The sequence below is a fragment of the Panthera leo genome, chromosome B1 (genome assembly GCF_018350215.1).
Source record: "Panthera leo isolate Ple1 chromosome B1, P.leo_Ple1_pat1.1, whole genome shotgun sequence".
In the NCBI taxonomy this organism is placed as follows: domain Eukaryota; kingdom Metazoa; phylum Chordata; class Mammalia; order Carnivora; family Felidae; genus Panthera; species Panthera leo.
Window position 1 is genome coordinate 130,937,936 of NC_056682.1, and position 23,703 is coordinate 130,961,638.

At 36.2% G+C, this 23,703-nt stretch overlaps 2 long non-coding RNA genes across 3 annotated transcripts in view; one reads left to right on the top strand and one right to left on the bottom strand.

Annotated features, from left to right (window-relative positions):
• The window catches only part of LOC122218046, a 263,924-nt gene that overhangs the window by 170,604 nt on the left and 69,617 nt on the right, over nt 1–23,703 (bottom strand). The window lies entirely within an intron of this gene.
• On the top strand, nt 12,975–19,872 carry LOC122218047. The gene is made up of 3 exons (XR_006201826.1): nt 12,975–13,048; nt 17,082–17,170; nt 19,704–19,872. It is a non-coding gene; the product is annotated as an uncharacterized LOC122218047 (long non-coding RNA).

The following is a 23,703-nucleotide window of genomic DNA, read 5'->3' on the forward strand; positions in this document are numbered from 1 at the left end:
ATTCAGTAAAGTTGCAGGATACAACATCAACAGAAATCAGTTTCACTTGTATACACTTATAATGAGCTATCAGAGAAATTAAGAAAATAATTTCATTTACAATTGCATCAAAAAGAATAAAATACCTAGAAATAAACTTAAATAGATGAAAGACTGTACTATGAAAACTGTAAGTCATGGAGGAAAGAAATAGAAGATGACACAAATAAATATAAATATATCTATGTTTATGGATTTAAAAAAATCAATATTGTTAAACTGTCTACAATTACCCAAAGCAGTCTATGGATTCAACATAATCCCCATCAAAACACCAATTAATTTTCAAAGAACTAGAACAAAGAATCCTAAAATTTACAGGAAACCACAAAAGACCCTGAATAGCCAAAGTAATCTTGAGAAATAAGAACAGAGCTGGAGGTTCTGTTCTTTGATTTCAAAATATATTACAAAGCTGTAGTGATAAAAACAGTATGGTACTGGCACAAAAACAGACACAGATCAGTGGAATGGAATATAGAGTCTAGAAATAAGTCTATACATATATGGTCAATTAATCTATGACAAAAGAGGCAACAATATACAATGGAGAAAAGACAGTCTCCTCAACCAATAGTGTTGCAAAAGCTGAATAGCTACATGCAAAAGAATTAAACTGGACCACTATCTTACAGCATATAAGCATATAGCATATAAAAATAAATTCAAAATGGATTAGAGACTTCAATGTAAGACTTGAAGCCATAAAACCCCTAGAAGAAAACATCGACAGTAAACTCTTGACATTGGACCTAGCAATATCTTTTTTGGACCACACTTCTCAGACAAGAGCAACAAAAGTTAAATAAGTAGAACAATATCGAACAAAAAGCTTCTGAACAGCAAAGGAAACCATCAACAAAACAAAAAGGCAGTCGACTGAATGGGAGAATACTTTTGCAAATCATACATCCAATAAAAGGCTAATAGAAAGATAAAATATAAAAGAACTTAACACAACTTAATATCAAAAAAACAAATATTGGATTTAAAAATGGGTAGAGGACTTAAATAGACTTTTCCAAAGAAGACATACAGATGGCCAATGGGCATATGGAAAGATGCTCAACATCACTGATCATCAGGGAAATGCAATCAAAATCAATATCACCACATACCTGTCATATTAAGTACTATCAAAAAGACAAAAATAACAAGTGTTGGTGAGAATGTAGAGAAATAGGAACTCCCATGCACGGTTGGTAGAAATGTCAATTGGTGCAACCATTGTGGAAAACAGTATGGAAGTTCCTCAAAACATTAAAAATATAACTATGTTTGCCTAATTTTTCTTACAACCAAAATTGACTTGCACAGTTCTTCAAATGAAAAATAATGTCATTTTAGTCCTTTGTACTCCTAAGAAGGATACCAGATACCTGCATTTTACTTCCTAATTTTAACATGATGGTGGAGAAAAGAGAGTTTAAGAATAAAATGCAACCCACTTCTTGGGTTCTCAGCCCCAGGTGCTAATTTAAAGAAAAGTAAGCATAAATTTTGAAGAAAAAAAAATCAGGATAGCATGGCAATTATAAATAATAGTCTCTACCTAGTGCTAGAATGGAATCAGAGTCACCCAGAAGAGTTACAAATTTTTCTTCTGCTGAATAAGTGTGAGAAAATTGCATAAGTCTCAATGGTTTTGTTTCCCTGGGATTAAAAATATATTTCATTAGGTTGCTACTACAATTAGGTTTTTCACAACTAAACCAGTTACCCATGATGTCAAAACATTAATCTTACGTGTTTTATTATATGTGGAGACATCCTGAATCTTATTAGGAATATTCTAACAGAAACAAGTTTTACTTTTATGGGTTTACTTCTATTTTCTCCTCTGTTTATACTCTTCTTGTTTAAGGCAGAAATAAGAGAAGCGTTCCCATTCCTGCCATATAATAACATGTTACATTTTAATATCCCTTTGGAATGCTGTGGTCCCATCAGGAGCAGTGGTTTGGCATTCGTGAAGGCCTGTAAGAGCCTGCACTATTTGAAGAACAGTAAATTGTGTTTTCGTCCAATTATCTGAAAGTAGATGAAATATTTAGCAACTGATCTGATGAAAGCTGCTGTTCCTAATAACCACAACTCCCAAGAGAAAGACCGTGCTCTGGTCTCTATTGCTAAGGAATTTCATCAGTGTCAGAGCAATATCAATCAACCAACTTCAAAATAGCTATTGAATGATAAGGCATCATCATAAGCAACAGTCGTAATATATGTGTATATATATGTATATATGTGTATATATATGTATATATGTGTGTGTATGAATATATATATATATATATATATATATATATATATATATATATATTTATTTATTTATTTAACTTGGCTCACTATGAACAGCATCTCCTGTTAGGCAACAGGGCTACAAAATGGCTCAATAATCTCATATTTAGTTATAAAATTCCTCATTTATACTTGTAATGGTAAAGCCCCTGCCAGAAAACTATGACACTTTCTGAAAGGTTTTCTCTTTTCTTTATATGTTTCTAAATTGATTTTTCAAAGCAGCCACTATCAACTTTATAGGAAAATTAAATAGCAAGAAAGATATTCTTATAAGTACCTTTCCAGGAATACTATACACTGGTTCCATAAAGGGAAGCAACAAAGCTGGGACTTTAGCCATTTTGCCATCATGAGATAGAGAATAGAATGAATATCCAGCAACAAAATAATAGTTCATGGTATTTGCACTTATTGTATTTATGTCATCAAATCACACACATTTACCTGAAGATAGTTAATCACCGTTTACATATTAAGGTAAATGTATGACTCACATCAGCTTGAACAGGGCAAAAAATAGCCATTACAAATTGCACTGGGACTAAAACCAGAGATATTTAACCACCTATTTAACACATGCCAGGAATAAGAGGCAGGGTGAACAGTCGTATTCTTCTTTATAATGCAAAATCCAATACAAAAGCTAATTTTACTTTTCGTCACCCAGAAAACAGTACTATATTCCCTTCACATTGGTAAGCACACACCAAGCATTCAAACCAGCAATTGGCCCCATCTGATTGTGGAGAGCACAATTTGCTGCAGCTAATAAGAAAAACCTGCAGCCAAACCCCCAGCTACCCAAAAGGAACACATGCTTTTTTAGGTGGCATCAATCTAGTAATTATTTAACCTTTGTTAGTTAAGGTATCTCTTGAACTTGGAAAATTAGAATGAATTCTGTTCTATTCATAAATATCCCCAAGTGTTTTAAGATGATAGATAAATAGGAATAATAATAGCTAACACTCCTTGAGCATTTACCATGAGGGAAGTACTTTACATACATTATCTCATTTCATCCTCACCACAAACCTATGAGGTAGGTAACCTCATTAAGCATATTAAGCTTAGCTAACTTCATTAGGTCTTATAGCTAATAAGTGATAGAGATGTAAACTCAGTGCCCAACTTTTCAAAGCCTGCCTCTTCTGCCTCATAAATCTGCTTCTATGAGTAGGAAATCAAGTATGTTCCAAGTAGGAAAAGTGATTTTGTTCCAGGAATTCTGCTCTAGCATTTAGATTAAGTCCACTATTTTTAGAGAATAAGTCCTTAAAACTCAAACAAGGTACCTGGAATGGATAATAGTTTAATCCATCTTAACCAATGAACCTATGCTCTGAGAAGAGGCAAATGTCTTAAGTAGGAAAGAGCGGAGACAGGAAGTGTCCTAAGAATGTCAACTCCTGAACAGGACATTCAGAAGAGGATTGGCCTGGATAGACAGAAGTCATGGACTTGAAGTAAAAGTAGAAGATAAATAAAGATAGAGGAGATGAGAATAGGAAGCAGCAGATGAAACATGGCAGGAAGGTGGAAGGTTAAAATCAACCTTAGGGTTTTCTTTGGAATACATACTTTTCATGGAACAGTTAAAGATGTAACCTCACCACTTGGTATCCCATTCTTGGACAAGTCAAAAAAAAAAAAAAAAAAAAAAGGACTTGTAGAATTCCAATCCATTGTTTTGCTTTGAAATACAGAATTCATACTTGAAATGAATTCTGCTTTGAATATTAAAATCTTATCAAAGGGAGAAAGAGAAAGCATGACATTTGGTAATTACTTATTAAGTTGTTTAATTAAAAAATCATTAAAATTATTCCAAATTATATGAAAATTAATATCTCATAAGTTTTCCTAAAACAAAATATGAAAAAGTTCAATGAAAGCAATTTTTAAAAAAATGTTTATTTATTTAAGAGAGAGAGTGCACCACACATGCGCTTGCACACATGGGGGAGGGGCAGAGAAAGAGAGGGAGAGAGAGAATCCCAAGCAGACTCTGCACTGTCAGTACAGAGCCTGATTTGGGGGCTTGATCCCAGGAACTGTGAGATCATGACCTAAGCCAAAGTCAAGAGTCGGCCACTTAACTGACTGAGCCACCCAAGTACCCCGGAAGCAATCTTTTCCATTTTCAACTCCTTTTACCCATATGAAGACAATGTATTCTTTTCATATGGGAGAAGTCCATGACCATTTTATTATACAATGAAATGAATTGACTTATATCTCATTAGCACTGTTTCATAAATTGGCTTTCTGACCAACTCAACTGTTTTTTACATTAATGTTGATATTCAGACTATGTGAAGCAGAGTGACAAAAGCTGGATCACATCTCCACTGCAGTATTATCTTTTTTTAAATTTATTTTTGTAAAATGGCTTTTAAAGTAGTTTATATTGAAACATATTGTTAATCCAACTTCCTCACTAGTTTAATTTTCAACATGAGAAAGTCCTCTGAATTATCCATACAGCTTCCATCATAGTGTTGTCCTATAATGAATTAAAGATTATATACAGGGGCACCTGGGTGGCGCAGTCGGTTAAGCGTCCGACTTCAGCCAGGTCACGATCTCGCGGTCCGTGAGTTCGAGCCCCGCGTCAGGCTCTGGGCTGATGGCTCGGAGCCTGGAGCCTGTTTCCGATTCTGTGTCTCCCTCTCTCTCTGCCCCTCCCCCGTTCATGGTCTGTCTCTCTCTGTCCCAAAAAAATAAATAAAAAACGTTGAAAAAAAAAAAAAAATTAAAAAAAAAAAAAAAAAAAGATTATATACAATAAAACATCTTGAATATATGGGTACAAGCTTCCTATTCTGGATAATAAAAATTAAGCAGATAGAATTATATTCATTCTTCAAATTAAAACTATAACTTCATTTCTGTTGAGAAATGTAAAATATGACCACATGGTATAATGGGAAGAGCTTAGACTTTGATTTTATACAAATGCAGTTTCAAAATAAGCCTGTGTCAGTTAACAGATGTATTGAGAAGTGAACTCAAGAGTATGTACTCATAAGCAACTATCCATTCTCCCACCTATGCTTCAAATCCTCTTATTGGGCTAGTTCTTTCCCTGTCTTTGGATTTTAGTCTCTTTTAGTTATATTTCACAAAAGCAGTGTCATTTTAATATGAACACGCAATCCTTGAAATAATGAAAACACTTCTGTAGTGAAGAATTAATCTTATCCAGAAAGAAGTATGGCCTTTTCTGCTGGCTCGTGGGAGATAAATTCTAAACCTTTGGAATTTCTCAGAGGGTAGGAGTGTCTTTAACATTCATGGTGGGTCCTTGGACCACACCTTATAATTTATGTTAATGCGATGACTCAGTGTGGGTTGGGCAATATCAATAGTCTTAAGATGAGGTCTGGCCACACCAGAAAAACAACCATGTGCTGAAAAGGTTGGAACTTTTAGCCAGATGACTTCCAAGAGGGATGAGGCTAGAGATCCAGTTCAACCATGCAGGCCATGATTCAATCAATCCTGCCTAAACAATGAACCTTCAATAATGTCTCTGGACACCAAAGTCAAGTGAGCCTCCTGGATTTCAATACTCTATATGCTTATTACCACACATCACTAATGCCAAGAGAATAACATGCCCCGTAGACGTGACAGTTTCAAGTTTGTAACTTTCACTTCCATGTCTTCCCTTTGCATTTCTTCTTTGGCTGGTTCTAATTTGTATTCTTTTGTTATAATAAAACTATGATCTTATGTATGGTACTTTCCTGCATTTTGTGAATTGTTCTAATTATTAAACCTGGGGGAGTCCATGAGGACCTCCACATGTAGCCAGCTGGTTGGAAGTGAGGGTGGCCCTGGGGACCCTTGAAATTGCAGCTGGTGTTAGAAGTGAAAACAGTCTTGTGAGGAGTTCCCTCTGATTTTGCAGGTAAATTAACTCCTTATGGTTGCTGCCGGAGTCTAGAATAGACTTGCCCATCTAAAGAACTGTTCCTTAATCACCTTAACCTCCAGTTTGGCTTCACCGCTGGTAACACCAAATTCTTATTCCATTTAGTTATCTGTTTCCTTAGCTTATTATTCCTTCAGGCTTATAAGCTGGAAGTGTAAGACTGGGGATTTCCCATAGGAAGAACTTCTCTCTTTACCCTGCCAGCTTCAGCCCCATTTATTAGCCACCATTTCCACTCAGCTGTCCTAGAAAAAGAGTGAATTCAAGTTTGTTTTGCATATTGTTATCTGGTGGTGGGATTCTCAGCAATTTTTTTGGTCTGGCTTACAGATATTGATTTAGCCCCTGGAGTGCTATATTACTTTGCCCCTCTGGATGACCTTTCTGGGTAGAGTCTTCACTTGGCTTAAGGTAAAGACAAATGTCTTTCTCACTCTCCTTATTTATTATTGTTGAAAAAGCTTCTCTCTCAACAGATCCATTTCTACTCTTGTATAAGCTGATGCTGAGAGAACTCATTGTACATAATGAAATCTCATGGCATGTCTGGCATATTGTGTTTTTATTTTTAAGCTTGTTTTCCTAGGGGGTATCCTTGTATCAGTGTAACTTAGTGGTCAACCAATGATCAATCAGAAAATTTTCTTAAATGCCTTGCTGCTATATTTCCTACCCTTTGTGAAGGGGATCTGTATGTAAAGACATGCTTTGGAACTTCAATCAAAAGCTGTAATGTAAGGATTTTTTTTTTTTGTATATATATAATCCATTCAACCTATTTTTAGTGTTGCTTTATTTTTATCTCCCTACTTAAAATTCTGTTATACTGAACATAAAATCAATACCTTTAGACACATTTGAATTATTGAAGTTCGAGGAATCCTGCATGCTCTCATCAATGGTGTCAAAGATGTTTTATCACTGTTGTGGAAGACAGATGGCCAAACTGATTTTGAAAAATTCACCTTTAGATTGCCTTGAAATATATGGATGTATTAATCTATAAGAGTTTCAAGTAGATATGTAAACTTATAAAGGGTTCAGAATAAAAAATAATCCAGCCTAACATTTGGCCTAAAATAAGTCCTAGTTATTTTACAAATGATCATGGGCAAAGTAATGGAAAAAACTACTGGCCTTGAAGCTGAGAAGTCAGATGGTTACCCGGGTCTCATGCTGTCAAGAGACATACCGAGAGATGTTGGCTGAAGTGGAATTAGAGATAACTAGGAGCAAGACCTTCAAACATGGCCTCTCACCCAGATACGCACTCTCTACATCAGAACACGTACATTCTTGCCTTAGCTTCCGTGTTATGGCTTTTCATGCCAATCAGGTCTCTAGAATGTTCAATGCATCTCTCCCTTTTTCACTTTCCCCCTCAGGATTTAGACTTTTTTTTATTGATGTGCTGAGTCCAACCACATTTACCTACCACCCATGTAATTGCTTCCTTTTATCTTTAAATCCTCTAGCCCAACCACTTATTAATTTAAAAATTATGTGTATCCCATAGAACAGATACTATCTGAGCTTCAGCTTTCTACCAGTGAATGAATTCTCTTAAGGCTGCTCACCCATACTCCTGGGATGTTGGTGGACTCTCTAATTGCCTCAGGATTTAGTGATACCACAGAGGTTCATGGAATGCTTGCTATTACAAGGAGTATACTTAACATTTTTATCTTCTTTCACCTCTTGTTATTTATTCCTGATGATGTAAAAAATGCATTAAAATTTTATTTACACTCTAATCTCAGGCACATAATTAAAAAATGACCAAACCTGTGAACAAGCAGTTACTAGTAGTTGAGAAAATGCAGATTACAATAATAACAGCAATCACAGTTCACCCATCAGACTGCTAGAAATGAAATAAATGTAATCATCTCACTACTGGCAGGGATGTAGGGAAAAAGGTGGAAATGTGAATAGTTGCGGGCTTTTTGGAAAGCCATCTGGCAGTGTCAATTAAAAATTTACAAGGTACATGTCTGTAAGCCCAGCAATCCCACTCCTGGGAAATTACCCCATAGAAATAACAGCATCGGTGAATAAGATTATATACACAAGGATGATTATTTCACATTTATCATGGCAAAAAGCTGAGACAAAGAGAAGCCATTCAGGAGCAACATAGATCATGACACATTTCTATCATAGGGTATTCTACTGCCATATTTGGGGGAGCACTAGAGAGCCACCAAATAAAGTATAAATACTTCAAGAAAAACATCAAGTTGCAGAAACAACTTAGCTAATATGATCCCACTTTTGTAAAACAAACTGTGACTAAAGGAAACCCTATATGTATGTATTATTTTGAGCATGAAGATGCCCATGGAAAGTTACACATGAAGTTTATAACATGGATCACCTAGAGGTGGCACAAAAGGCTAGAAAAGAAAAGGAAGAGAGAAGTTTAGGGAAAAAAAAAACTAACTTGAAAAGATAAGTGCTAATACAAAATAATATATTTTGTGTGTATGTTTCTGTGTGTGCACATGCGTGGGCATAGAAAGATGCACTAAAGGAAAAGATCGCTAAGCGGTAAATAGGGTTTTCTCATAGTAGGGTGATTTCTGGTAATTTTTACTATATCTGTTTAGTTTTTCTTAATTTTGACTCACTCATTAAGTGTTTATATAAGTTACATAATATATAAAACATTTACCTTGTGAAAAAGGAATGTTGGTGATTATTAAAATCATTTTCCATATCTGTTCTGTGCAAATTGCTCCCACACCATTTTTTTTAAAAGTAGTCAATAAATCTAAACTGATTTACTGATGGCCTATAATGTACGCTTTGTTGCAGATTGCCTCTCTCCTCAGTCTGGTTGTCAATAGTACTTGCTCATTTCCCTGGCCTTCTCTGTGTGTTCTTGAACCTCTGCCTCTGGTTGCAGATCTGCCAGATTGAATCTCCACCTCCCTAACTCTTGCTTCATCATTTATAATGTGGCTTGCTACCTATACCAGCTGTAATTTTACATGAAAAAGCTACCATCTAGCTGTCACATTGAATTTCTAGACAAATTTTCTCATAATGAATATTATTATATTATTATTTTTCTCTGTAATGTTGTCTACCACCTCAGCAGTAGACTCATGTTTTTCATCCCCCTTGACATGGATATTGCATTCAACTAAGTGAATCTGAAGCACCTAGAGACAAGGAAGAGTCTATGAATGAAAATTCACTGGTATTTTGGGGAAACAGGGAGTTCACTCAATTAAAAAAAAAAGTTCCGATGGAAATATGGTTTTCATTATCAAGAATGCAATAAAAGGATTTCATTAGAAGATAAAAAGAAAGTTACACCAGATTATCACTGATTTCCTTTTCACTTTTGTGAAATTTTGTGAGTTCTGCTTACTGATTTACACATGTGGTTATTTATTTCAAAGGCTGGTTGGGTGAACTCATATCCTTTTTATAAGTACTGGAGTTTAGATCAGATGATCCATATGAGATCACAGCATATATATCTCATTCTTCTCTCTGCTCCTCCTGTTTGTGTTCCATATCTCAAAAAAAAAAAAAATGCTTAAAAGCAAGTTGGCCAGGACTTGCTTTTGTTTTTTGGTGGATCCCTCCTTGTTTTTGGCTTTCATACTGTCCCACACCATTGAAGGTCATTTCTGAATATCTGGCACAGTGTATATTATAGGAAACACATATCTGTAATCATGAAAAGGGCTTCATATGTTAATATTTTCTTCATTTTTTATTTTCAATGCCTAAAATCTGAGCTCAAATTCACAGAAGTAAAACCATGCTGTTAATCTTCCTAATTATTCTTTTGGAAACCTCCCTTTCTTACTTAGCTTTTCAGAATCAAAGTAAATGCTCATTGCAAAGACAACATTGGGCAACACATACGGTCTCCCAAAATTTCCTCCAAAAATATCCTTACTAGCTTCTTGAAAATTATCTTTGTTCCTTTCAACATTAGCCCCCTTCATCCCCAAATTTGTAATGTCTTTCTCTGAGGAAGGTGTAGGCCAAAAAGAAAAATGTGACCTCCAATACCCTTGTCCAATCTTTCCCTTTGAGTGTTGCCTAAGTTGTTCTGAGTTTTATAATGGATCTCGTTCTCCATATGTGCGTGTCTGTCTCTGTCTCTCTCAATCTCTTCCTTATAATACCCCTTTTTTATCTTTTCACTTTCTCTCATTTCTGTACCTACTGTGGTTTCTTATGACTGAATCCTCCAAGAAGGGTTTTCGAGAGGTTGAACCTAAGTGCAGGAACCACATTGTATTACATTTGACCTGTTGCTTCCTGGGAGTTTTTCTTCTTCATTTCTTTTTAAAGTATCACCTTAACTGTATGGTTAGCAATTTCCAAATTGTTGTTTCCAAATTGTTGTTCCTCTACAATCTCAGTACTATACTCTCTAGCAACCCTTTCATAGTCTCTATCTACTAAGTAAATAGTGACTCTACTTGACCAATTATGCACATGACATACTTCTTTGGAACCAATCTGTACCAACTCCTTTATTCCAGTATAGTCATGCTTTTAATTTCCTAACACTTGGATTAATATTATTACTAATATTATTAGTAATGGCCCATTAAATTCACTTAATTCATTAAGGGATAATGAAAAATACAATTTTATGCTTTATGTTGCTCTATAAGCTGTGATTTAATGGAATACATTCCAGGTGTTAGAAAACTGGTGAATTAGAAGAAGAGGAGAATTTTATGTAGAAATTTCCCATCAGGAGGGAAGATCGTATCCAAAGAGATAATATCCTAAAGATGTAAGGTGTGAACAAAAAGGGAAAAAAAGTTGAGGAAGTTCTGGATTTAATAAAATTAAAATGCTTCTATTAGACTCTAGGGTTGAAGCTTAAATAAAGGGAGGGATTTATGGGAGCATCTGGGTGGCTCAGTTGATTGAGAGTCTGACTTTGACTCAGGTCGTGATCTCGCAGTTGATGAGTTTGAACCTGTGGCAGGCTCTGTGCTGACAGCTCAGAGCCTGGAGCCTGCTTTGGATTCTGTGTCTCCTCTCTCTGCCCCTCCCCCGCTTGCACTCTGTCTCTCTCAAGAATAAATAAACATTAAAAAATTTTTTAAAAAGAGGGAGTTACAAAATAGTTTATGTCAAAGATAGTCTATGAGGTTATGAAATCATAGTAAATGTGTCTAAGTAAGATTCTTTTAAAAAGGGGAGAGATCCTATCCCAAATCCATTAATTAAAATGAAATGTGAAGAACTTAAAACTTTGAGGTGCTTATTGAGCATCACTTGCCCATGAGCAGCCAGCTCTTAGTACAATTTATCATCCTTTGCTCTTATGAAATACTTAGACATACTTTTATTTGAACTTACAGCAGTATCCAATTATTTCTATATCTGGAAAAGCACATAGCATGAAAGACAATTTTCAAAGCCAAGAACATGAAATAGACACAGTTCAGTTTAAATGGAGGTGGCCTTTTTTTTTCCTTCATCTCTATAGATGAAGAAATATATAAATATGGGGAGGAAACAGACTCACTATAAGGGGGAGAAGGAAAAAGTAATTTGGGGAAATTGCTGGGAAAATTATTGTAGCTAAAAAAAGTTTAAATAAGTCAAAAAAACTTCTTTACTGAGTTCGAAAATCTCTCACGGACTCCACATACCTGTTCAGTTAATTCAGACTAGCTCACAGTGTTTAACTGTGTCTTTATCAGCCTTTTCCAATGGCTATTATAAAAAATCATTAAGATATATGTGCTTATAAAATTTTACAGAAGTAAACAAAAGGACAGAAATCAAGCAAAAAATTATTATAGACAAGAATAGCCAACAGAGGACATCTAGTGGTGGTCAAGAGTAGTGCTATGTTCTTCTCCAGTATGTTTTGTGTTTCACAATTACACGAGAGGTCAACTGTAAGAAATTGTCAGACGCCTGCTTTCTATGTCACTTTCAACTGAGAAAGAGGTGCCACAAACAGTGAATCCAATTAATAAAATAAAATTTAAAAACTACTGTTTGATTTCTATTTGAGAATTTGTCTTAAACCATTTAAAAATGTAGTCTGATAGACAACAAAATTGTATTATAAAATTGCTTAGAGATTAGAACTTAATTGTTTCCACCCTAGAAGAAATGATAATCATGTGACATGAAAGAAGTGTTAGATAATGCTACAGTAGCAGTCATGTGTAAGTCAACTTACACAATGTTGTATGTCAATTGTATCTCCAATAAATTTTTAAAAGTATAGTCTGGCTGGGAAGTTGTAAAGCGGAACCTGTAACCACACAATAGATAGTTCTATGAAAAACAAACTTGCCTGTTCTTTAAGTGCCAGATTAATGTCAAGTATTTTTTTTAAACGGCAAATGCACTCAATAATTCCATAAAACAATGATGTCATTGTTATTATATATCATTGTGCCTATCATGAAGCTAGACACCATGCTGGGTACTGGGAGCACAGAATGAGTCTAATTCTAAGCATTAAATTACATACACACTCATGAACTCATCTGTGGACATCCAATATGTCCACAAATCCTTTTATAGTTCATCTCCCAAATGCTGGAGCCTAATTCCCCTCCCCTTGATTATGACTTAGTGACTGACTTCTAATGAATAGAAACTGGTGATAGTGATAATGGGTGACCTCCCAGATTATGTCATAAAAGGCATTATAGCCTTCAACCGGCACTCTCTCTCAGATCATTCATTCTGGGGCAAGCCTGCTGCCATGTCATAAAAAAACTTATGCAGACCTATGAAAAAGCCCTTATGGTAAGGAACTGAGCCCTCCAGCCAACAGCCATGTGAGAAGCCATGGCTTCATGTGAGCCATGTTGGAAGATCTTCTCTCCCCAGTCAAGCCTTGCGATGACTTCAGCTCCACTCAACATCCTGACTACAACCTCATTAGAGATCCTGAACCAGATCATTCAGCTAAGCTGCACCAGGATTCTTGCCCCACACAAGCTTTGAAATAATAAGCATTATAATTTTAAGCCTCTAAATCTAGAAATAGATTACTAAAACACCATCCTTCAAGCCATCTCCTTCTTGGCTCATGACCTAATCCAGAACTTGTGGACAATAGTGCAGATGCAGAATTATTATTTTCTCTTTAGAGATATGAGTATTTTTCTACCTCCATCCCTGCCATAAGATGGAAATCTCAATACTCACCCTCTCTCTAGACCTTCTTCTGCCTGGCGGTGTTATTGTTAAAAGGCCTAGTTGCCATTTGAAGTCTACACAGCTCTTTTAACTAGTGTGTTCAGTCTTTATAGTTTAAGAAAGCAAACTTGGACAATCGCTGAACATCGCTTCCTCACAATTCTTTCTGCTCTTTTCTATAGCTTTGGTCAAAGTACACACCTTCCCCCAAGCCAGGATAAACTATTGTAGATGACTGTACTCACTACAACTCCTGATTAGCAGGCATAACTCAAAAATCCAGAACACAAAGAAAGAGGTTCAGGGTTTTACTTTTTTCACATAAACATAGGGACTCTTTTCAATGCAACCACAAGAAGCTTTAGTCTCCCAAAGTAATTATAAACACCGAAATTATTAATGGCTCTGGATTAAAAAGACAAAAACAGTGCAGTGGAAAGATCATCAGTTCTAAGAATTCAGGAATATATTGAATGTGAAAAGTCCTCTATAAAGTACTTTACACATTGTAGTTGTTGTGGTTGTTGTTTTGTTATATCGAGCCACCCATGAACACATACAAATCACTTAAGAAATGGTCAGATTCCTAGGTCTAAGAGACTTGTGACATTGCCAAATCTGTCTGTTCTCTCAGCACAGTGGAAGTGTAACACGATATGTGAAAACTGCAGAAAGCTGCATTTTCCGGAAGCTACCACCTAGCTAAAAAAACCAGGGGCAAGTTGCTTGTCTTCAAAGGCCAGTTTCCTCATCTAGAAAATGGGTAAATGAGTTAGAGAACTTTAAAATAGCTCCTTGGGTGCTAGTAACTGTAAAATAACACTTGTGGTTAAATGGCAAAGGAAGAATTTTAAAAGTCAGAAAAATAGTCAGCATATATTTTTACCTACTCTATTAAGGAAATAATTTTTACTCTGCATTCATTTCATTTGAAACGGTAAGTGTGAAAATGTTCTTACATATCTGTTTTGATAAGTAGCCAGATGGTGTCTAAAGATACATTTTCTTTGTAGTTTAATGCAATTGAAATGAGTTCTCTAGTCACCTCTTGAAGCCTATGGAGCTTTAAAATCAATCATTTAGAATATGAAGATCCTAGTGAGGCTATTAAACTCTATGACTTTTAAATGTTAAAATCACCAAAGCACCTTTAATTTTACTGGTAATGACATATACAACCTTTTATACTGGATATTAAGTATTCATATTAAATCATAATAAATATTCATGCTGAACCATAAGCCACCTGATATTGCAAATGGTCATTTATGTTGTCATTTATGTACCAGTGTCAGTTCTGATAGGATAATGTTTATAATTTATTAAGCAATATGTCACAAGAAAATGTCCATTTCCACACTATTTCCATATTAGTAGCAATGAATGTTGCCAGGGCATGGTGGAATATAAATTATTTCTCAGTTTGAACATGATGCTACTACAATAAAATGCCCATGGCTAAAAAAGTCATTAACATGCACTATAGAACAAGCTTGTCACACATAATACACACAGACACACACGGACACACACACACACACACACAATTAGGATATTTGGTAGTGCAGACAAAAAGAAACAAAAAAAATAAAAAGCAGTAAACATCAAAGCTGAAGGTCCTCTGATTTATAGCAAGCACAGCAGGGATGGATGGAAGTCTGACAATGAGATGCATAGAGAAAGGTTGGCTCCTTCATAGTAAGCCAAAGACTTTCCCTTTATCTACAAGGGACCAAGGTTCAAAGCCAGGTCAGCCAGGGAAACTTGGAACTTAAGGGAACTAGAAAACAGAGATCTTTTGGAAATAGCTATTGCTTCCAATGGATGACTATGTGCCTAATAAAAATGGAAGGCCTTGTTAATTTTATTTAACTGTTAATCACCAGATGTTCTGAGCCATATGGAAAAAAATTTAATTTAATGTTTTCAGAGCAGTGATGTGTGTGCGGGGTGTGGTAGGATTTGTGTTTGTGATTGTGTGTGATTGTGTGTGTGTGTGTGTGTGTGTGTGTGTGTGTGCGTGCGCATGTGTGTAAGTGCAATACAATCAGATATTTAGATCCTCAGAAAAGGAATTTGTTTTATCAGGTCTTTTATCTCAACAGGAGAGAAGGCAGCATTGTGATATTTGTGATAATATCACCCTAGCACTATACAATATTTTTTAGTTTATATTTTTACAGGTACTATTTTATCTAGTTTTTAACAACCATGCTATTATAACTAGTTTATTACAGAAGAAACTCAGATCCAGAGAGCACTGAGTCACAAAGTTCATAAGTACAAGATCAATGCTTAAAACCAGGAGATCCATACTCTCCACCAAAGTCCATAAGAAAATGTGGAGAAAAGGCATATAATTGAAATAATTTTCTTGGTGCTTGAGAAAACTGTATTAGGTTATCAATGTTCATTTAAATTATTCATCTTCATAATTAATTAATTGATTTTAATTCATCTTCTTAATCTTGTCCCCCCTCATTGTCACTCTCTAAAGGCTGAAAATATGGCCCATATATTCACTCAACAAAATTCTTGGTATCTATTATATGTCTGGAATAGACACTGATAATATGTCTATGAAAAAAAAAAAAAAAAAAAAAACACCTGACTTCAGGTCACATTTGTTTAAAGTCTGCTAAAGGAAAGAGTCAAATACTTTTGGTATTTGGGCATTCAGAATACCTCTAACTCTCCCCAAAGATGCCAAGAACAAAGGCAAATATGTTAAGAAATCCTGGGTACCATGGGTATAAAACAGTCTGTGATGTCCTGTGTTTAAAACTAAAGTTTAAGGGGCGCCTGGGTGGCTCAGTCGGTTGAGCGTCCGACTTCGGCTCAGGTCACGATCTCGCGGTCCGTGAGTTCGAGCCCCGTGTCAGGCTCTGTGCTGAGTGCTCAGAGCCTGGAGCCTGTTTCAGATTCTGTGTCTCCCTCTCTCTCTGACCCTCCCCTGTTCATGCTCTGTCTCTCTCTGTCTCAAAAATAAATAAACGTTAAAAAAAATTAAAAAAAAACAAACTAAAGTTTAATGTGGGTTCTTATGTTCTTATTCATATTCTCATTTTATTTCTCCACCTCCACCTTTTTATTTTTTCTTTCTTTTACCTTTCCCAACCAATCAACACCACTGTTCTATCTCATCTGTCCGAAGTAAGTATATGTTCAGTGATCCAGGCTTTAGGAGACCAAATCTCCCTGAGTGAAGCTTCTTCTTTGGAGGGCCTCTAGACATGACACCTGCATCTGCAAGGGATTTGATGGTGTTTCTTGTGGAGGAAGTCAGTGTCTCGTACTGATAAGGATTGAGATTCCTTTCTAAGTCTGAATCTCTATTGTTGAATCTCTAAGTCTATTGTTTAGGAATGCCAAACTGTAGGGACAGTTGCACGTATGGGTACATTTCCATAGAGTGCACAGAAATCTTAGTTTAAAATCTGAATGAGTCCAATATGTTGATTTCAAACCTGAATCCTCACCTGGCCAGACTGGTTTAAAATTTAACTTCAACCACTTTACTATAATGACCCTGATGGTTTTATCTGTTAGCAAGGCATTCCAAAGACTCCAACCATAAAGCATCTGTGCTAGTTACCTCAGAAACTCCCATTGTGCCATTGTTGTCCACCCTCTGCAGGTCTGCGGCTCTCATCCATGTGAAGAACAAATGAATCTTTGGGAAACCATACAGTCATTCCTTACTCAGGGTCTACCCCACACTTACAGGTACTGAAAAGGAGATTTTGCCATCTCCAGTCTCAGAGGCTCACTCTTTTCCTGAAGGAGATTCTCCTTCTTTTGAGTTTCGCTTTAATATGCCCTTCTCTTCTCACCTTCAGAAGCCTACCACAATCTCCTCAGAGGGCTTAGACTCCAAAAATTAAAAGCCACGATATGATGTGCCCTTCATACTTGCATGTACGTTCTGTTTTCTTCCATGCCACAGACCTCCCCTCACACAAGGGAGCCATGGTGTCTGCTAATTGTTTGAAGGCAGGTTATGGAAATAAGGAAATATAGAAAGAAAAATGTAAATCATCGTATTGGAAATTACCTTACTTCATTAGTCTTGGCAGAGGTAGAGATGGACAGAGTTTGCACCTTAGAATGCTAGTGTGTCATGATCTTCATGGGCTACAATCTGCATGGAGTGAGTTAGATCTAGTTTTGATGGGGAAAGGGAGTTCTAAGGTCACAGGCAGATTTTAGGCTGGTGGTTGTGTTGGTTGTTGGAGGGCAGAACAGTTTCCTTGATGCAGACCCAACTGTTTTCCCTTCATATTTTAGTTTTATCCAGAGCTGAGAACCAAGTTCAGAGGGTCACTTGGGTCATATCATGGCAAAGGACAGGTAGCCACAGTGAGGTGTGAGCTGACATCATGGGAGACTAAGAGAGAAAGAGCAAGGTTTTTGATAAAAGCTCATGGCATAAGTCAATGCACCTCCTTTGCTATCTGAAGGTTCAGGCTTCAGACATGTCAATAGACACAGGATAAAAGGCTTTAGTTAGTTAGTTAGTTTTTTTGTGATTGCAATACCCTAAAATGATTTTATTGGAGGAAGAATGAAAATATCTGTAAAATAATATTCAATTTTAAATATCAAAGACCCTTAATTTTCAAATAATAAGTTTAAACAACATATTAGATTTAAACTACTTGTAAATCATCATCTTTAGAAGTAGCAACACCTCTTCACCCTTGTTTCCTCCTCTAGAGGAAATTTTTAGCATTAGGCTGCCTAGCTCAACCATAACTTTTGCATCTTTAATCTTTCTCTGCTTTTTGCTTGGTTTAATACATATCCTTGCAAAAGAGGAAAATGGGAGAGGCAAGTTATAATTTATTTATGTTAAATTTTTTTTTTCTTAGGATTTTCTTTCTTTCTTTCTTTCCTTCCTTCCCTCCTTCCTTCCTTCCTTCCTTCTTTCCTTCCTTCATTTTTTAATTTAAATACAAGTTAGTTAACATATAGTGTAATAATAATTTCAGGAATAGAATTTAATGATTCATCACTTACATATAACACCTAGTGTTCATCCCAACAAAGTGTCCTCCTTAATGCCCCTTGACCATTTAGCCCATCCCCCCACCCAAAACCCCTCCAGCCACCCTCAGTTTGTTCTCTGTATTTAAGAGTCTCTTATGGTTTATCTCCCTCCCTGTTTTTATATTATTTTTCTTCCCTTCCCTTATGTTCATCTGTTTTGTATCTTAAATTCCACATGAGTGAAGTCATATGATATTTGTCTTTCTCTAACTGATTTGTTTCACTTAGATAATACACTCTAGTTCCATCCACGTTGCTGCAAATGGCAAGATTTCATTCTTTTTGATTGTCAAGTAATATTCTATTGTGTGTGTAAATATGTGTGTGTGTGTGTGTGTGTGTGTGTGTGTGTGTGTGTGTGTATACCACATCTTCTTTATCCATTCATTAATTGATTGACATTTGGGCTCTTTCCATACTTTGGCTATTGTCAATAGTGCTACTATAAACATTGTGTGTATCCCTTCAAAACGGTACTCCTGTATCCTTTGGGTAAATACCTAGTAGTGCAATTAGTGGGTTTTAGGGTAGCTCTATTTTTAATTTTTTGAGGAACCTCCATACTGTTTTCTAGAGTGGCTTTAAAATTCATTTGGAGTTAGAAAAATAATAAGAGAAGAACATGACATGGCAATTTCAAAATAAAAGAAAAGCCAAAAACTTGGCTTTTTTTATTTGTTCCCCACAAAAGACATATAGTTGAGTGCATAAGCTATGCCCTAAGTAGAGCCTCTGTATGTAGACGGCTAAAGAGAAAATTTAACCTTCAGGAAAACTTAGATATTGGAGTATATACTGCCATAAATACTTCAATTTTTTCCACAAGGTGGTAATGCTTGGATGCTGCTTTCCAAAGAAACCCAGTTATATAGAATTGACTTTCAAATCTCTTCTCTAAATACATGTACGACTCAATGAGTGGTTTGACCAAATAAGGTTTAAGTTTATAGGTAGTAGACTCCAAATAAATGGCAAAAATTGAATGTCCTGATGAAGCTAAAATAACAAAGCTTTGACTTTTCTTTCAGTTCTCTTTCTATTTACTGATTTCTTCAACTAATATGGGCAGCAAGCATTGGTGGTCTAGTGATGAGTATAGCTGCTTTCTAAATAATATGGGTTAAGCTTAACGTATTAGTTAGCTATAGCTGCCATAACAAAAATGCTACAGACTGGGCGGCTTAAACAACAAGAATCTATTTTCTTCCAGTTCTAGACTCTGGAAGTCCAAGATCAAGATGTTGTCAAGGTTTGTTTCTGGTGAGGACACTTCACTTTTCCTGACTTGGAGAAACCCACCTTCTGTCTGTGACCTCACATGGTCTCTTCTCTGTATGTGGCATGGGGAGAAAGAGCAATCTCTTATGTCTCTTCCTTTTCTTATAAAGACATCAGTCCTGAGGTGCCTGGTGGGCTCAGTTTCTAGAGCACCCAATTCCTGATGTTGAGGTCATGAGTTTGAGCCCCACGCAAGATGTACAGATTACTTAAAAAATAAAATCTTACTGAAAAAAATGCATCAGTCTTATTGGACTTGGGGCCCATCCTTATGACCTTAATTAACCTTCATTACTTCCCTAAAGTCCCGATCTTCAATATATAGTCAAATATGGGATTAGGGCTCAACATATGAATTTTGAGGGAATGAACACAATCTAGTCCATAACACTCAATATGAGTTTTATTAAAATGTTTTTAGACTTTGGGAATATCACTTCAGCTTTGACAATGCTATTTTCTTAAGGAAGTGGTAGTTAAGTAAGCTAGATAGAAAAATCTGGTTCTGAGTTGTGTGGTAACCTCTTGACTCTGTAGAATTTTAAGTTTATTTATTTTTGAGATACGGAGAGGGAGGGGAAGAGAGGGGAACAGATGAACTGAAGCATGCTCTGTGATGACAGCAGAGAGCCCAATGTGAGTCTCAAACTCACAAACCATGAGATCATGACCTGAGCTGGAGCAGGATGCTTAACCGACTGAGCCACCAGGTGCCCCTAGAATTTTAAACTTAAGATTCATTAAACATTTATAATTAGTTTTATCTACCATTAGAAGTGACTCAAGCTTCACCAACAAGTGGAAGGTGGTCTAGGTATAGATGCTAAAGAAGGAACCAAACTTGACCCTTTGACTTAGAAAGAAGAAAGACTTTTTGTACATATTTCAAAATTCTAATTTCTGAGTAAAAGTAGTTTGAAGGACTTTTATTATGTGGGAGCAAATATTTAATTATAATATGAAGGGGGTTTGGTGTGATTATGTGTAGGTGTCAGCAAATTGGAGGCTTTGAATTATTTGACAAATGGTGAAAATAGCAAAAGTTTGAGTGCATGAACTCAGGGACCAGACTGCCCGGATTCAAAATCTGCTCTCCACTAACAGCTTGTGTTAAACTACTTAAACTTTGTGTCCCTCAGTTTCTTTATCTATAAAATGGGAGCCATAATATTAGCTACTTCATAAATTTGAGGTGAAAATTCAATGAGTTAAAACATGTAAAATTCTTAAGCTTCTCTCTGGCAATACTAACTGTTCAACAAATTTTAACTTCTATTACTATTTGAGTATCATATGAAATATGAAAATGATGATATGAATTCTATGGAAATTCTTCATTGCAAATACAACCTTAACTGTTGAAAGTAAAATGTTTAAATACGATTTGAAGTCTCTAAATTATCCTAAGGGCATATAGAAAATGAAAACATTCAGTTAAAAAAAAATCTATTAGATCTCTGTAAGAACAGTCAGAACGTGTACATTTCAGCCATGATGTCAACTTCAAAATGGAAGTTCCACTTACATGGCTGTGGCCAAGAAATGGAAATTCCTTCCCCCCAACTCCCAGTCCAGGTTGTGGTGTCTCCCAGAGGGGGTCAGGCTGCCAGCATTTCTTATCCCCTCCAGCTCTGTATTATTTCATTTTATTTTTTAATGTTTGTTCATTTTTGAGACAGAGGCAGACAGACAGAGCACAAGCAGGAGAGAGGCAGAGAGAAAGAGAGAGAGAGAGAGAGAGACAGAATCTGAAGCAAGCTCCAGGCTCTGAGCTGCCAAGCCCAAAACGGGATTTGAACCCACAGACCTAGAGATTATGACCTGAGCCAAAGCCAGATGCTTAACCGACTGAACCACCCAGTTGCCCCCAGTTCTGTGTTTTAAAGGCTGAATCCAGGCAAGTGCAGAAAAGAGGTCAAGGATCGCTTTCTTCTACTCAGCCCTCACTTGTAGGTCAGAGGCTCTACCCCAGATGCAAAAGGCTGAGAATACTGGGACCCCATTGATCTTGCTCCAGCAAACATGTAGGGCAGAGATTTCACTATAAGAAAATCCCCACTTAATACCCTGCTCATAAAGCAGGCACACCACTCTAAGAGAAGTGGCCACTGACCCTGCTTCCACATCCAGAATAATGGTGTAGGGATTTTGCTGAGGGGCAAGGCAGAATATAAAAGCAGAGAGTTCTGAAGCTGTCCCCATGGGAACTCAGTTTATTTGGAACAGAGTATGAAGAAGTTCAAATCTAAATATATCATCAAGATTAATGAAGATTTTGATGATAAACAATTAAGAGGAGGCTGGTAGCTCCATGAGAGCAATGAATTAAACTGTAGACCAATGGAAGTTTTCCAGAGATAACTAGGATAAAAATTGCTAAGGAGAGCCCCACCCCACCCCAGGGTTAGAATAAACCACATAGACTGGCCTCAAAGACTATCCTGTAAAGGGGACTGAGTTTAAATAGATCAGAGTGTAGAGTAATTCATGCCAGGAACATTGTCAAGAACAATAGAGCAAAGAGCATGAAATTGGTAGAGGCTAACAGCTGGATGTGATACCAACAGAGACAAACAGCTTAACAACAATAACAAGGGAAGAGACAGTAAAAAAGAGGCCAAATCATGGTCATCCCTGGATGATTGTGAGCGTACCCAAGACTGCATTCTCCAAGCTAAATACTTGAGGGGAAACAGACTTCACTACAATGGTTCAGCCAAATCAGTAAAATATTAAGCAAGCAAATAACAAAAGGCCTCAGAAAAAAGGTATCAGTTTCCAGAATTGTTATATTATCTAAAAATTTCACTTTTCAACAACAACAAAAAATAAAAGACATGCAAAGGAACAGGAAAGAATGATCTATAAGTAGGGGGAAAAAGCAGTCAACATCTGCCTTTGACAGGGTCCAGATGTCCAACTTAGCAACCAAAGACTTTTGAGTAGATATTACTCATATGTTCAAAGAACTAGGGGCACCTGGGTGGCTCAGTCGGTTGAACATCCAACTTCGGCTCAGGTCATGATCTCACGGTCCGTGAGTTCAAGCCCCGTGTCGGGCTCTGTGCTGACAGCTCAGAGCCTGGAGCCTGCTTCAGATTCTGTGTCTCCCTCTCTCTCTGACCCTCCCCCATTCATGCTCTGTCTCTCTCTGTCTCAAAAATAAATAAAAAACATTAAAAAAATTTAAAAAAAGAGCTAAAGGAAACAATGCTTAAATAAGTAAAGGAAGGTATAATGACAAGTACATAACTAAAATGAAAATTTTATTAGAACTTGAAAGGGCTGACAGAAAAGAATCAGCAAAGTTGAAGAACCAAACTTGAAGAATAGAGGAAAAAATAATAAAAAAAAAAATTTAACAGTCTCAGAAAATTAGAGGACAGTCTCAAGTGTACCACCGTTCGTGCAATAAGAGTATTGGGAGAGAGAAGAGAATGACGGAAGCAGAAAATATTTAAAGAAATAATGGCTGAAAATTTCACAAGTTTAAGGAAAAACATTAACCTACACATCCAAACACTCAATGACCTAATGCAAAAGATTTACATCCAGACATATCATAGTGATAATGTTCAGAAGCAGAGAGAAAGAAAAAATCCTGAAAGCAATAAGAGAAAAAGACTCATCCCATACAAGGGAGCCCCTGTAAATTAAAAGCTGAGACTTCACATCAGAAACAATGGAGGTCAGAAAGCAATGGGATAACACATTCAAAGAGCTGAAATAAAAATAAATAAATAAAACTATCATCCAAGTATCTTGTATCTAGCAAAACTATCATTCAGAAATAAAGGCAAAATAAAGTCGTTTCCCTATAAACAAAAACTGAGAAAATTTGTTTCTAATAGACTCAATCTACCATCTAAATTCTTAGAAAGTCATGAACTATCAAAAATGAATTAAGAAATTATAAAAATCTGATAAGATCT